The sequence below is a fragment of the Panthera onca genome, chromosome D1 (assembly GCF_046562875.1).
Source record: "Panthera onca isolate mPanOnc1 chromosome D1, mPanOnc1 haplotype 2, whole genome shotgun sequence".
NCBI lineage: Eukaryota > Metazoa > Chordata > Mammalia > Carnivora > Felidae > Panthera > Panthera onca.
Genome location: NC_138348.1, coordinates 26,383,679 through 26,391,860, shown reverse-complemented (window position 1 = coordinate 26,391,860; position 8,182 = coordinate 26,383,679).

The following is an 8,182-nucleotide window of genomic DNA, read 5'->3' as shown; positions in this document are numbered from 1 at the left end:
GCTCAAATTCACTGTACCAAGTTCACTGTTCCTAGATGGCTTTATGAGCCACCTAGAACTCGAAAGGCTGAGTACGTAATAAGAGCGTAATCGGATACGGCTTCCATAAATGGCCCGGCCTGTTCTCAAATCTTTGTTCTGCCGTTCTCTAATGGTGTCACTCTGGGTAAATATCTTAACCCTTTTTTGTCTGAAAAATAAGGATAATAATAGTACCTGTCTTAGGGTTTTTATTCAAATAGAATGAATATGGGAGGTGCTCAACAGAATGGCTGGCGTATGGTAAGTACTCAATAAATGAGAGCCAGAATCATCAGCGATTAAGTTCCGGACTCTTGGGTGTATCTCCCGCACCCCTTTTATGTCTTTTCCTTTCTACCCACAAGTGGTATCGCGTTCCAACTCCACGTAGCCAGAAGCTCCGGGCCCGCCTGGGGGCCCCGGGTCTCCCCTCTTCTTCTCCCCAGGCTTGCCCTAGGGTGTCTTGCCAACACAGGCCATGTGGCGGTGTGCAAGTTTCCAAAAGGAGACGCTGTCTGTCAGCGGCCCAGTTCTCACTTCCATGTCTCTTTTGGCACGTGTCGCTCCAGACAAAGCCGTGTGTATGTGAGGCTCAGGCCACTGTGACACTGCATAATGAGAGGGACGGGCAGGGAAGGAAGAGACAGAGCTCCTGCTCCCGCCAAAGCCAGTTGGCACCTTGGAAGCCGCAGTGCCTCTGCGCTGTTTACACTCGCTGAGGACAGCACCTGCTGCTCAGAGGGGCATTCCAACACCTGAAACCGCAGGACCCAAGCAGAGCCACACCTGCCGGACAGCTGGGCCACGGTGATCTGGTCACCTGGCACGGACAGGGTGTTGGGTGTGGGGAACAAGTTTTAGAGAGAAGGATCCTGGGAGAGGGAGGTCGGAAAGATGGCTTCTGGTTCTTCCTCTCTGGGCTTCAGTTTCCTTTGCTGTTGAGGAAAACAAGATGAAGAAACAGAGCGTCCGGCCCATTGGGTGGCGGAGCGGGGAAAGCACAGGGTTTGATGGAGTGTTCTGCTCCAACACGTGCCTCCGCTGCCTTCCGCCTACATAGTCTTGGACAAGTCCCACAGTCTCTCTGAGTAGGCCTCAACTTCCATGTCTGTAAAATGGGCACAGTCACGAGGTTGATGGGAGGAACACATGGGATAATGCATGCCTCGGCCTTTTAAAGGAGGCAATTATGTACACAAATACTTCTTTTAAAAAAAATTTTTTTTTTAATGTTCATCTCTCTTTGAGAGAGACAGAGACAGAATGCGAGTGGGATAGGGGCAGAGAGAGAGGGAGACACAGAATCCGAAGCGGGCTCCAGGCTCCGAGCCATCAGCACAGAGCCCAACGCGGGGCTCCACCAACGCTTCTTTTGCTTATTTGTCTTTCTCTCTGTGCCTCCTTTGTTCTCTGGCCTGCCTCCTTCCCACCTCTCATTTATTTCCTTTTTTCCCCCATAATTTACCTTCAGCTAGGGATTTTCAAGACGTTTCGGTCAACATGCCCTTAGCAACCAAAAAGAATAAAAAAGTTAAGCCTACAGTGCTCCACACAAGTGTGAAATTTCATGGACGTTGGCTGGCGAGCCTTTGTTTTGGCTCCATGATCCATCCATGGGTAGCAGTTACAGTTCTTGCTTGAAAACAGCAGAGGCCGTTCCTGCAAGCTCAGGCAGAACAGGACATTTAAGGGCAACTGTGGATTTTAAAGGAGAACCAGAAAGTCGTGCTCTCCACGCACAGGAACCATGCCCAAATCATCCGGCAGGGGCTGCCCCAGCGAATCCCCAGGGGCATCAGGCTTGAACACAAATGCCACGGCTCATTCCAGATGGGTCTCCTCACTCTGATCCCACTGAGATGATACCGGAGACCCAGCACTACTGCATGTGGAAAACGACGCTTCTGCCACCATGGTGCCAAAATGTGGAATCCTCCAGGGCCCCTCTCTTGGAGGGCTTTCTGCCAAGCTGAATGTATCTGCCTGGCATCACCTAAGACACAGCCCCTAGCCTAGCTACAAGGGAAAGTGGAAGAGTGAATCCCAGCAGGACTCACAATAGAAGACATTTTCCCAATAGAGAAAGACTTTCAGAACATACGATATGGTCATCAATAGGCCTCATTGATATATTCTATACTTTTTTTTTTACTTTTTAAAAAACTTTTATTTATCTTTGAGAGAGAGAGAGAGAGAGAGTGAGCAGGGGAGGAGCAGAGAGACGGAGACACAGAATCTGAAGCAGGCTCCAGGCTCTGAGCCATCAGCACAGAGCCTGACGCGGGGCTCGAACCCATGGACTGCGAGATCGTGACCTGAGCCGAAGTTGGATGCTTAACCGACTGAGCCACCCAGGCGCCCCGGTACATTATATACTTTACCGTTATTTTTTAAACTACCAACCTGCAAGTGAAAAGAATGTTCCAGAAACATATGCTCTGTTTTCCTAAACTTCGTGAACCTGTCATGGTGCATGGAATTCCAGGGGACAGTTACTCCAGATTGAGAAGCCAGGCCTGGGCCCTCCAGACGCATTGCCCAGCCTCATCAAGTGTATCTGGGGTTAAAGATGAATCATCATCCCCCAAAAGAGAGCACGGTTTCCATCTCCTAAAAGTGGAAGCACATTTGAGACATTTTGAATAATGCCAGCTACGTAACTGTCCTGTTGGGCCAACGGATCTGACTTGTCTTAACTGTCTCAATCCCACTGCGTGGATCATCTAATGTTTCAGTTGATATTGGTTTTTGTGGCTTCCTTCCAACCACCTTTTCCTGGGCAGGCTTACATCCTCTCTAGTGAAGATAACACAGGCCCATGCAGCACATCTTATGTTCAGTTTTGTTTACAGTAAGGCATTTCTCTTCTGTCCATGATTCCTCCTAGAATTGGAACCCATTGGGAGAAAGTCACAAAAGGGCTGGCATTCTTCTGGGAACTCTGACTTTTCTTCCTTAGGCGTTCTAAAGTTTCATCATCTTCATTAACAGAAAGCCCCAAGGCCATAGTTGAATCCCAGAGGGAAACAAAACATAAATCAAATTTCCCTGTGGCTGAAGGTGATAGGGTCGGCGCCGGGAAGGTTAACATCTTTTCTGCAAAATACAGGCTAACATTCTCCTTAAAGCAAGGTCCTGTCATTGTTTGGAACTGATTCTCTCTTGCAAACTCTCTCCAGGGAGTGGACTCTGAAGTCACTGGCCAGATTTCAAATACGTACACGCAGAATGAGAGATATTTTTCCAGTTGGTCACTAGAAATAGAACCCAGGCAAGAGCCCTAAAATTGGAAAGTACATTTCATTGCAGTTTTCCCCCTAAAAATAGAAAGTTAGCTTTGTCGTGCAAGAGGCAGGACTTAGGGCCCTAGCCCAGAATGGCAGGAAAGCTACCTGGCTGGCAGGCCATCAGGGTCTTAACTCGGTGAGATCTTGCTTCCCCCATTTGTGGGGGAGTCCGATCTCCTGAGAGGTGACATCAAGACCCTGAGCATGGCCCTCCTGGTGCCCAGCCCTGCTGTATTCCACACGAAAGGTATGATCCTTTCTGTCTTTCATAATCCTGCCCGGACCAGCATGCAAGGTTGGTTGGCAAAGCTTGCTTTTGGCACAGGTCTGGGGTCATTAGTGCTATGTGTACGAGCTCCAAGAAAAACCAATGTTTTGGAAGAGCCAGTAGATAGGTACTTGAGGTGGTGCCTGTGTATTTGCTGAATGGACAAGGATATGGGTGCGTATATTTTCACCTGGATTTTAAACGTGACTCGTGCTTCCCGAGAGCACACCAGACAGGGTGGCAAAAATGGAATGCAGGTGACAGCGAGAAGTCACCTTTCACTGGTCTCGCCGGCTACTATATCCTTCAGCTCTTCTCAAAGTGTCACTAAAGTATTTCTGAGCTCTCTTAGTGTTTTATTAAACGCTCTCATAAACGAGCCCTTGTCACTTCCATTTGGGGGCTGCTCGTGTCCTCTTGTCCACCTCTGACCTCTCCCACTGGAGTCCTGTGTCCATGATTCTTCAGCCAACAGGCACTGGAAGGACATACATGCCCAGGACCTTCTCCGTGCACTCAAGGCCACCGCTCAACTCATAGTACCTACAAATCTTTGCTGCTTGAGTTTTTCTCGTAGCTTGTCTCTCCCCAGATCTCTTACATTAAGTCCATATGGAGTCGGGCTCACTAATATAGCCAAGTGACATCACCATTACTGGGTCCAGAATCATCCCGCCCTTCCCACAATGAATGCTTTGTTATCAGGCCAAGCTTCTCTGCTGACATTCTCTCTCCCTAGGGTTCCTGGCCCAGCTCTGCTGCTAACTTGCTGACTGATCTTGGGCAAAGTGTTTAACCTCTCTGTGTTTCAATCCACTCTGCTCTAAAATATAGGAGATGCACCAGCTGGTTTCTATAGTCCCACCTTCTCCTGCGTTTGATGACTTTTGGAGGCACAGTGCCTTATCAACCAATACACAAGAAGGTATTACATACCACCATGTGCTAAACACTGTCCAGATGCCCTGTAAATAAGGAATTACTATTTTCTTTCTTCTGTCTGACAAGAAACAGACCTCTCTGATTGCCACTGTCCTTAAAACCCTCCAATGGCTTCCCGTCATACTTAGAAAAACTCCAGACTCGGTGGCATCCTACCTTGGTGACATCACCCCATACTTCTTTCGCTCTGGTTTAATATATTCCATATGCACCAGCCTTCGTTCTCTCCCTGGAACATGCCGCATCCTTCACCCCATGGCTTTTGCAAGTGCTCACTGTCCTATCTGGACTGCTTTTCTCCAAGACCACCCATGATTGGCCATTATTATTATTATTATTATTATTATTATTATTATTCAGGTCCCCAGGGTGTTTAACATCCTTCCCCCTCCTCCCAGCTTGTCCTATTCCAGGGCTTGGCAAATTATGGTCAGAGGCTCAGATCTGCTCAGACCCATTTATTTACATGCTGCTTGTGGCTGCCTTTGTGCTACAAGAGCAGAGCTGAGTACTATTTATGAGAGGTAGCAGCAGAGACCAGATGGCCCGCAAAGCTGAAACTATCGTCTGACCCTTGAAGGGGAAGTTCACCAGCCCCTGTCTATCCCATAGACTCTTTTCTTCACAGCACCTAGCAGTATCTGAATGGATGAGTCAGTCTCCTTCCTCGTTTTTCTGTTCTTCTGCCTCCATTAGACAGATGTAAGTGCCAAGCCGATAGACTCATCTGTCTTATCTGGGTGCTGTTCTCATTCCTTCAGTAGCTCGGAGCAGAGGACTGTAGTTGACTCCCTGGGTGCTGTCCTCAGTTCTTAACACAGAGTCTGCCACTGAGCCAATAAATAATGGTAGCTCAGCTGGATGTAGGTCTATTTCCTTTTGCTTTATTGCAGCAACAGTGAAGTTTAGCACGAGACCTACAGTAAGTCCCACCACCTCCATGGTCACGAGACCTACAGTAAGTCCCACCACCTCCATGGTTACTTCCGTGCCCCCATTACCAACTGCTAAGCTCCTCTCTGCTCCCACCTCTTGCCACCATTATCCCTGTCTTATTCTGCTCTGACACTTCTGGCGGCCAGTGTCTGCTTACCTTTCACTCTTCTTATGTTTTGAGCCCAGCTCTTGCCCTTGGGAAGCCAGCAGCCAGCAGCCCTCCAGGGAACAGCTCATTGCTAGGAGGTCAACCAATGGACAGCACTGAATTCCGGTCAGATATTTCAAGGTGGGGCTGAGATGTGATGGGCTCGCAAACTCAACGCATGTTTGAGAGGGCTTCATACCTTCCCAAGTTGAGCTTTTCTATTTGGGGCTATTTGAAAAAGGAATCCAGGATCTAAGGGAGTGGAACTCAAATGCCAGGAGAAGTCTGGATCTTAGGAGCTCTGGAGGTCAGATGTGGAGACACTCTTGAGAATCATTCAGTGCTTGCTGAATTCCTCCACCAAAGCCCACATGGTGACATGTGAGAATGATCATGTCCCCAGCACAGAATGGGGGGGGGTGGCACTTAAACTTCACCTCCCTAAATGCACAGTATCTCAGCAACACAATTAGAAACGTTGTGCTCGATTTCATAAGGCATGTTAAAGAAATAATGATTTGTTTCTCAAACCTTCAAGCAAAACTCAAGACCCACATCCCACCATAGTTGGAGCCAACCCTAGCGCTCTCCTGCCTGTGTCCCCAACCCCACTGGTACTAAGACAGTTGGGCAAGCATGGAAACTAAAACTCCTTTATAGATGAGAAGGATTGACAGAGGTGGTGATAAAAGTGGAGTCTCCTGACATTTAGGCCAACTCCGTTCTTACCTTCTTGAGAGGATGGCATGTGCTGAAAGGTCCCCATCTGCCCCTTCACATCCACCTGCCACCCTGGTCCACACGCTCTGTAGTTCTGGAGGCTGACGTGTGTGCACATCAGCAGCCTCTCTTGCCCTCTGACATCTGGTCGATGGCGCATGGCAGACGAGGGCAGGGGGGTGGAGAGCGGGCTAAGAGCGTGCTCAGAGTGTTTACTCCCCAGCTCCCTGCCAACCAGACCTCCACAACAGCTGTGCTCCTCTACAGAAACCAGCTCTCCCTTACGGCTTGAGGCCCCACTAGGTTCTGGGAACCACTCCATTCCTGTCCTCCTCCGATGCAGGAGTGGTGGTGGCTTTCTCGTTAGTCACGCCCAGAGTGCTTTAGTATCCCAGCCACACGTTTGTGAACAGTACCCTCTTGAATTCTCTTCAGTCCCCTTAGTCAGAGTGCTGTCTGTTTTGTGCCAGGACACTGATAGTAAACGGTACCAGAAGTGGCCCAAGAAAACAGCCCTTCAAAACGGGAATCTGGGATTGGGTTGCTAAGACATTTATTAAGCACACATGCAACTATCTTGTGAGTGGAGGGGCACTGTTTATTGTGGTTTGCTGTGGTCTTAGGAATACTTGATCGTTTCCGCTATGGCAGGTGATGCAATGGGTATTGTTTTGAGATCAATGGCTGTGGTTTTAGTCCCTTAGGTGACAAGGATGATTATAAAGATTATGGTGCAGGCAGGCTATCTCTGGAGACCCTAAAAGAGTATACACGATGAAAAGGGCAAGTTAGAAGCTTTGAATATTCAACTGAGAATGCAGGTGGAAAATCAGCAAGCAGGGGCACCTGGGTGGCTCAGTCAGTTGAATGTCCAGCTTCGGCTCAGGTCATGATCTCACGATTTGTGAGTTTGAGCCCCGCATTGGGCTTGCTGCTGTCAGTGCAAAGCCCGCTTCGGATCCTCTGTGCCCCCTCTCTCTGCCTCTCCCCTGCTCATGCTTTGTCTCTCAAAAATAAATTTAAAAAAAGAAAGAAAGAAAATCAGCCAGTTGTGTGGTCTGAAAGGCACAAGTACTCTGCATGAGCAAGTGTCTCAGATCCCAATGGCATTTAGTCCTTCTCCTTGCAGCCATATGGATGCCTTCATGGAAATTTGTCATGGTTAGTTAAAGAAGAAGAGACAATAACGGATCAAGTTTATGGATGGGTCTGCATGGGATCCTGGCACCAACAGAAGTGAATGGCCACTATTACAGACACAGTCAGGGGTGTCCCTAAGAGACAGCGGTGATGGGAAATGCTCTGAGTAGAACTTCTGATGGGCTGGGGACTTGGAAAGAGAAGAACTGAAAGACTAATGACAAGGAGGTTGGGGAGAGGTATGGGGATGGCTCTCTGGGAAGAGGCAAACAGTGGGAGGATATCTGTGTCCTCTATACATACTCACCAAGGGCATTTACTGCGGATGGGGCTCCCAATAATCAAATGGACAAGGTGATCTGTCTGAAGGATATCAGTCTCTTCTAGATGACCCTGTGCTTGCTCCACGTGAGAAACAGTCATGGCAGTAGGAGTGGGTGGCAATGTGGGCCCAACAACATAAATGTTCCCTTACCAAGGCTCATATAGCTATCACCATTGCCAAGACCACTCTGCCCCAAAAAGAAACAACTATAAGCCTGTAATGTGTTTCCATTCCCCGGGGACCAGCCTGGTAGCAAGATGATTGGCAAGATGAGTCCCTTTTATTATGGAGAAGGCAGGCTTTTGTCCTCATAGGAAAAGACACCCATTTCATTTACAGAATTTTCTTTCCTTACCCTCAGTGCTGTGTAGCATTATCTTTTGGGGTGGTATAGA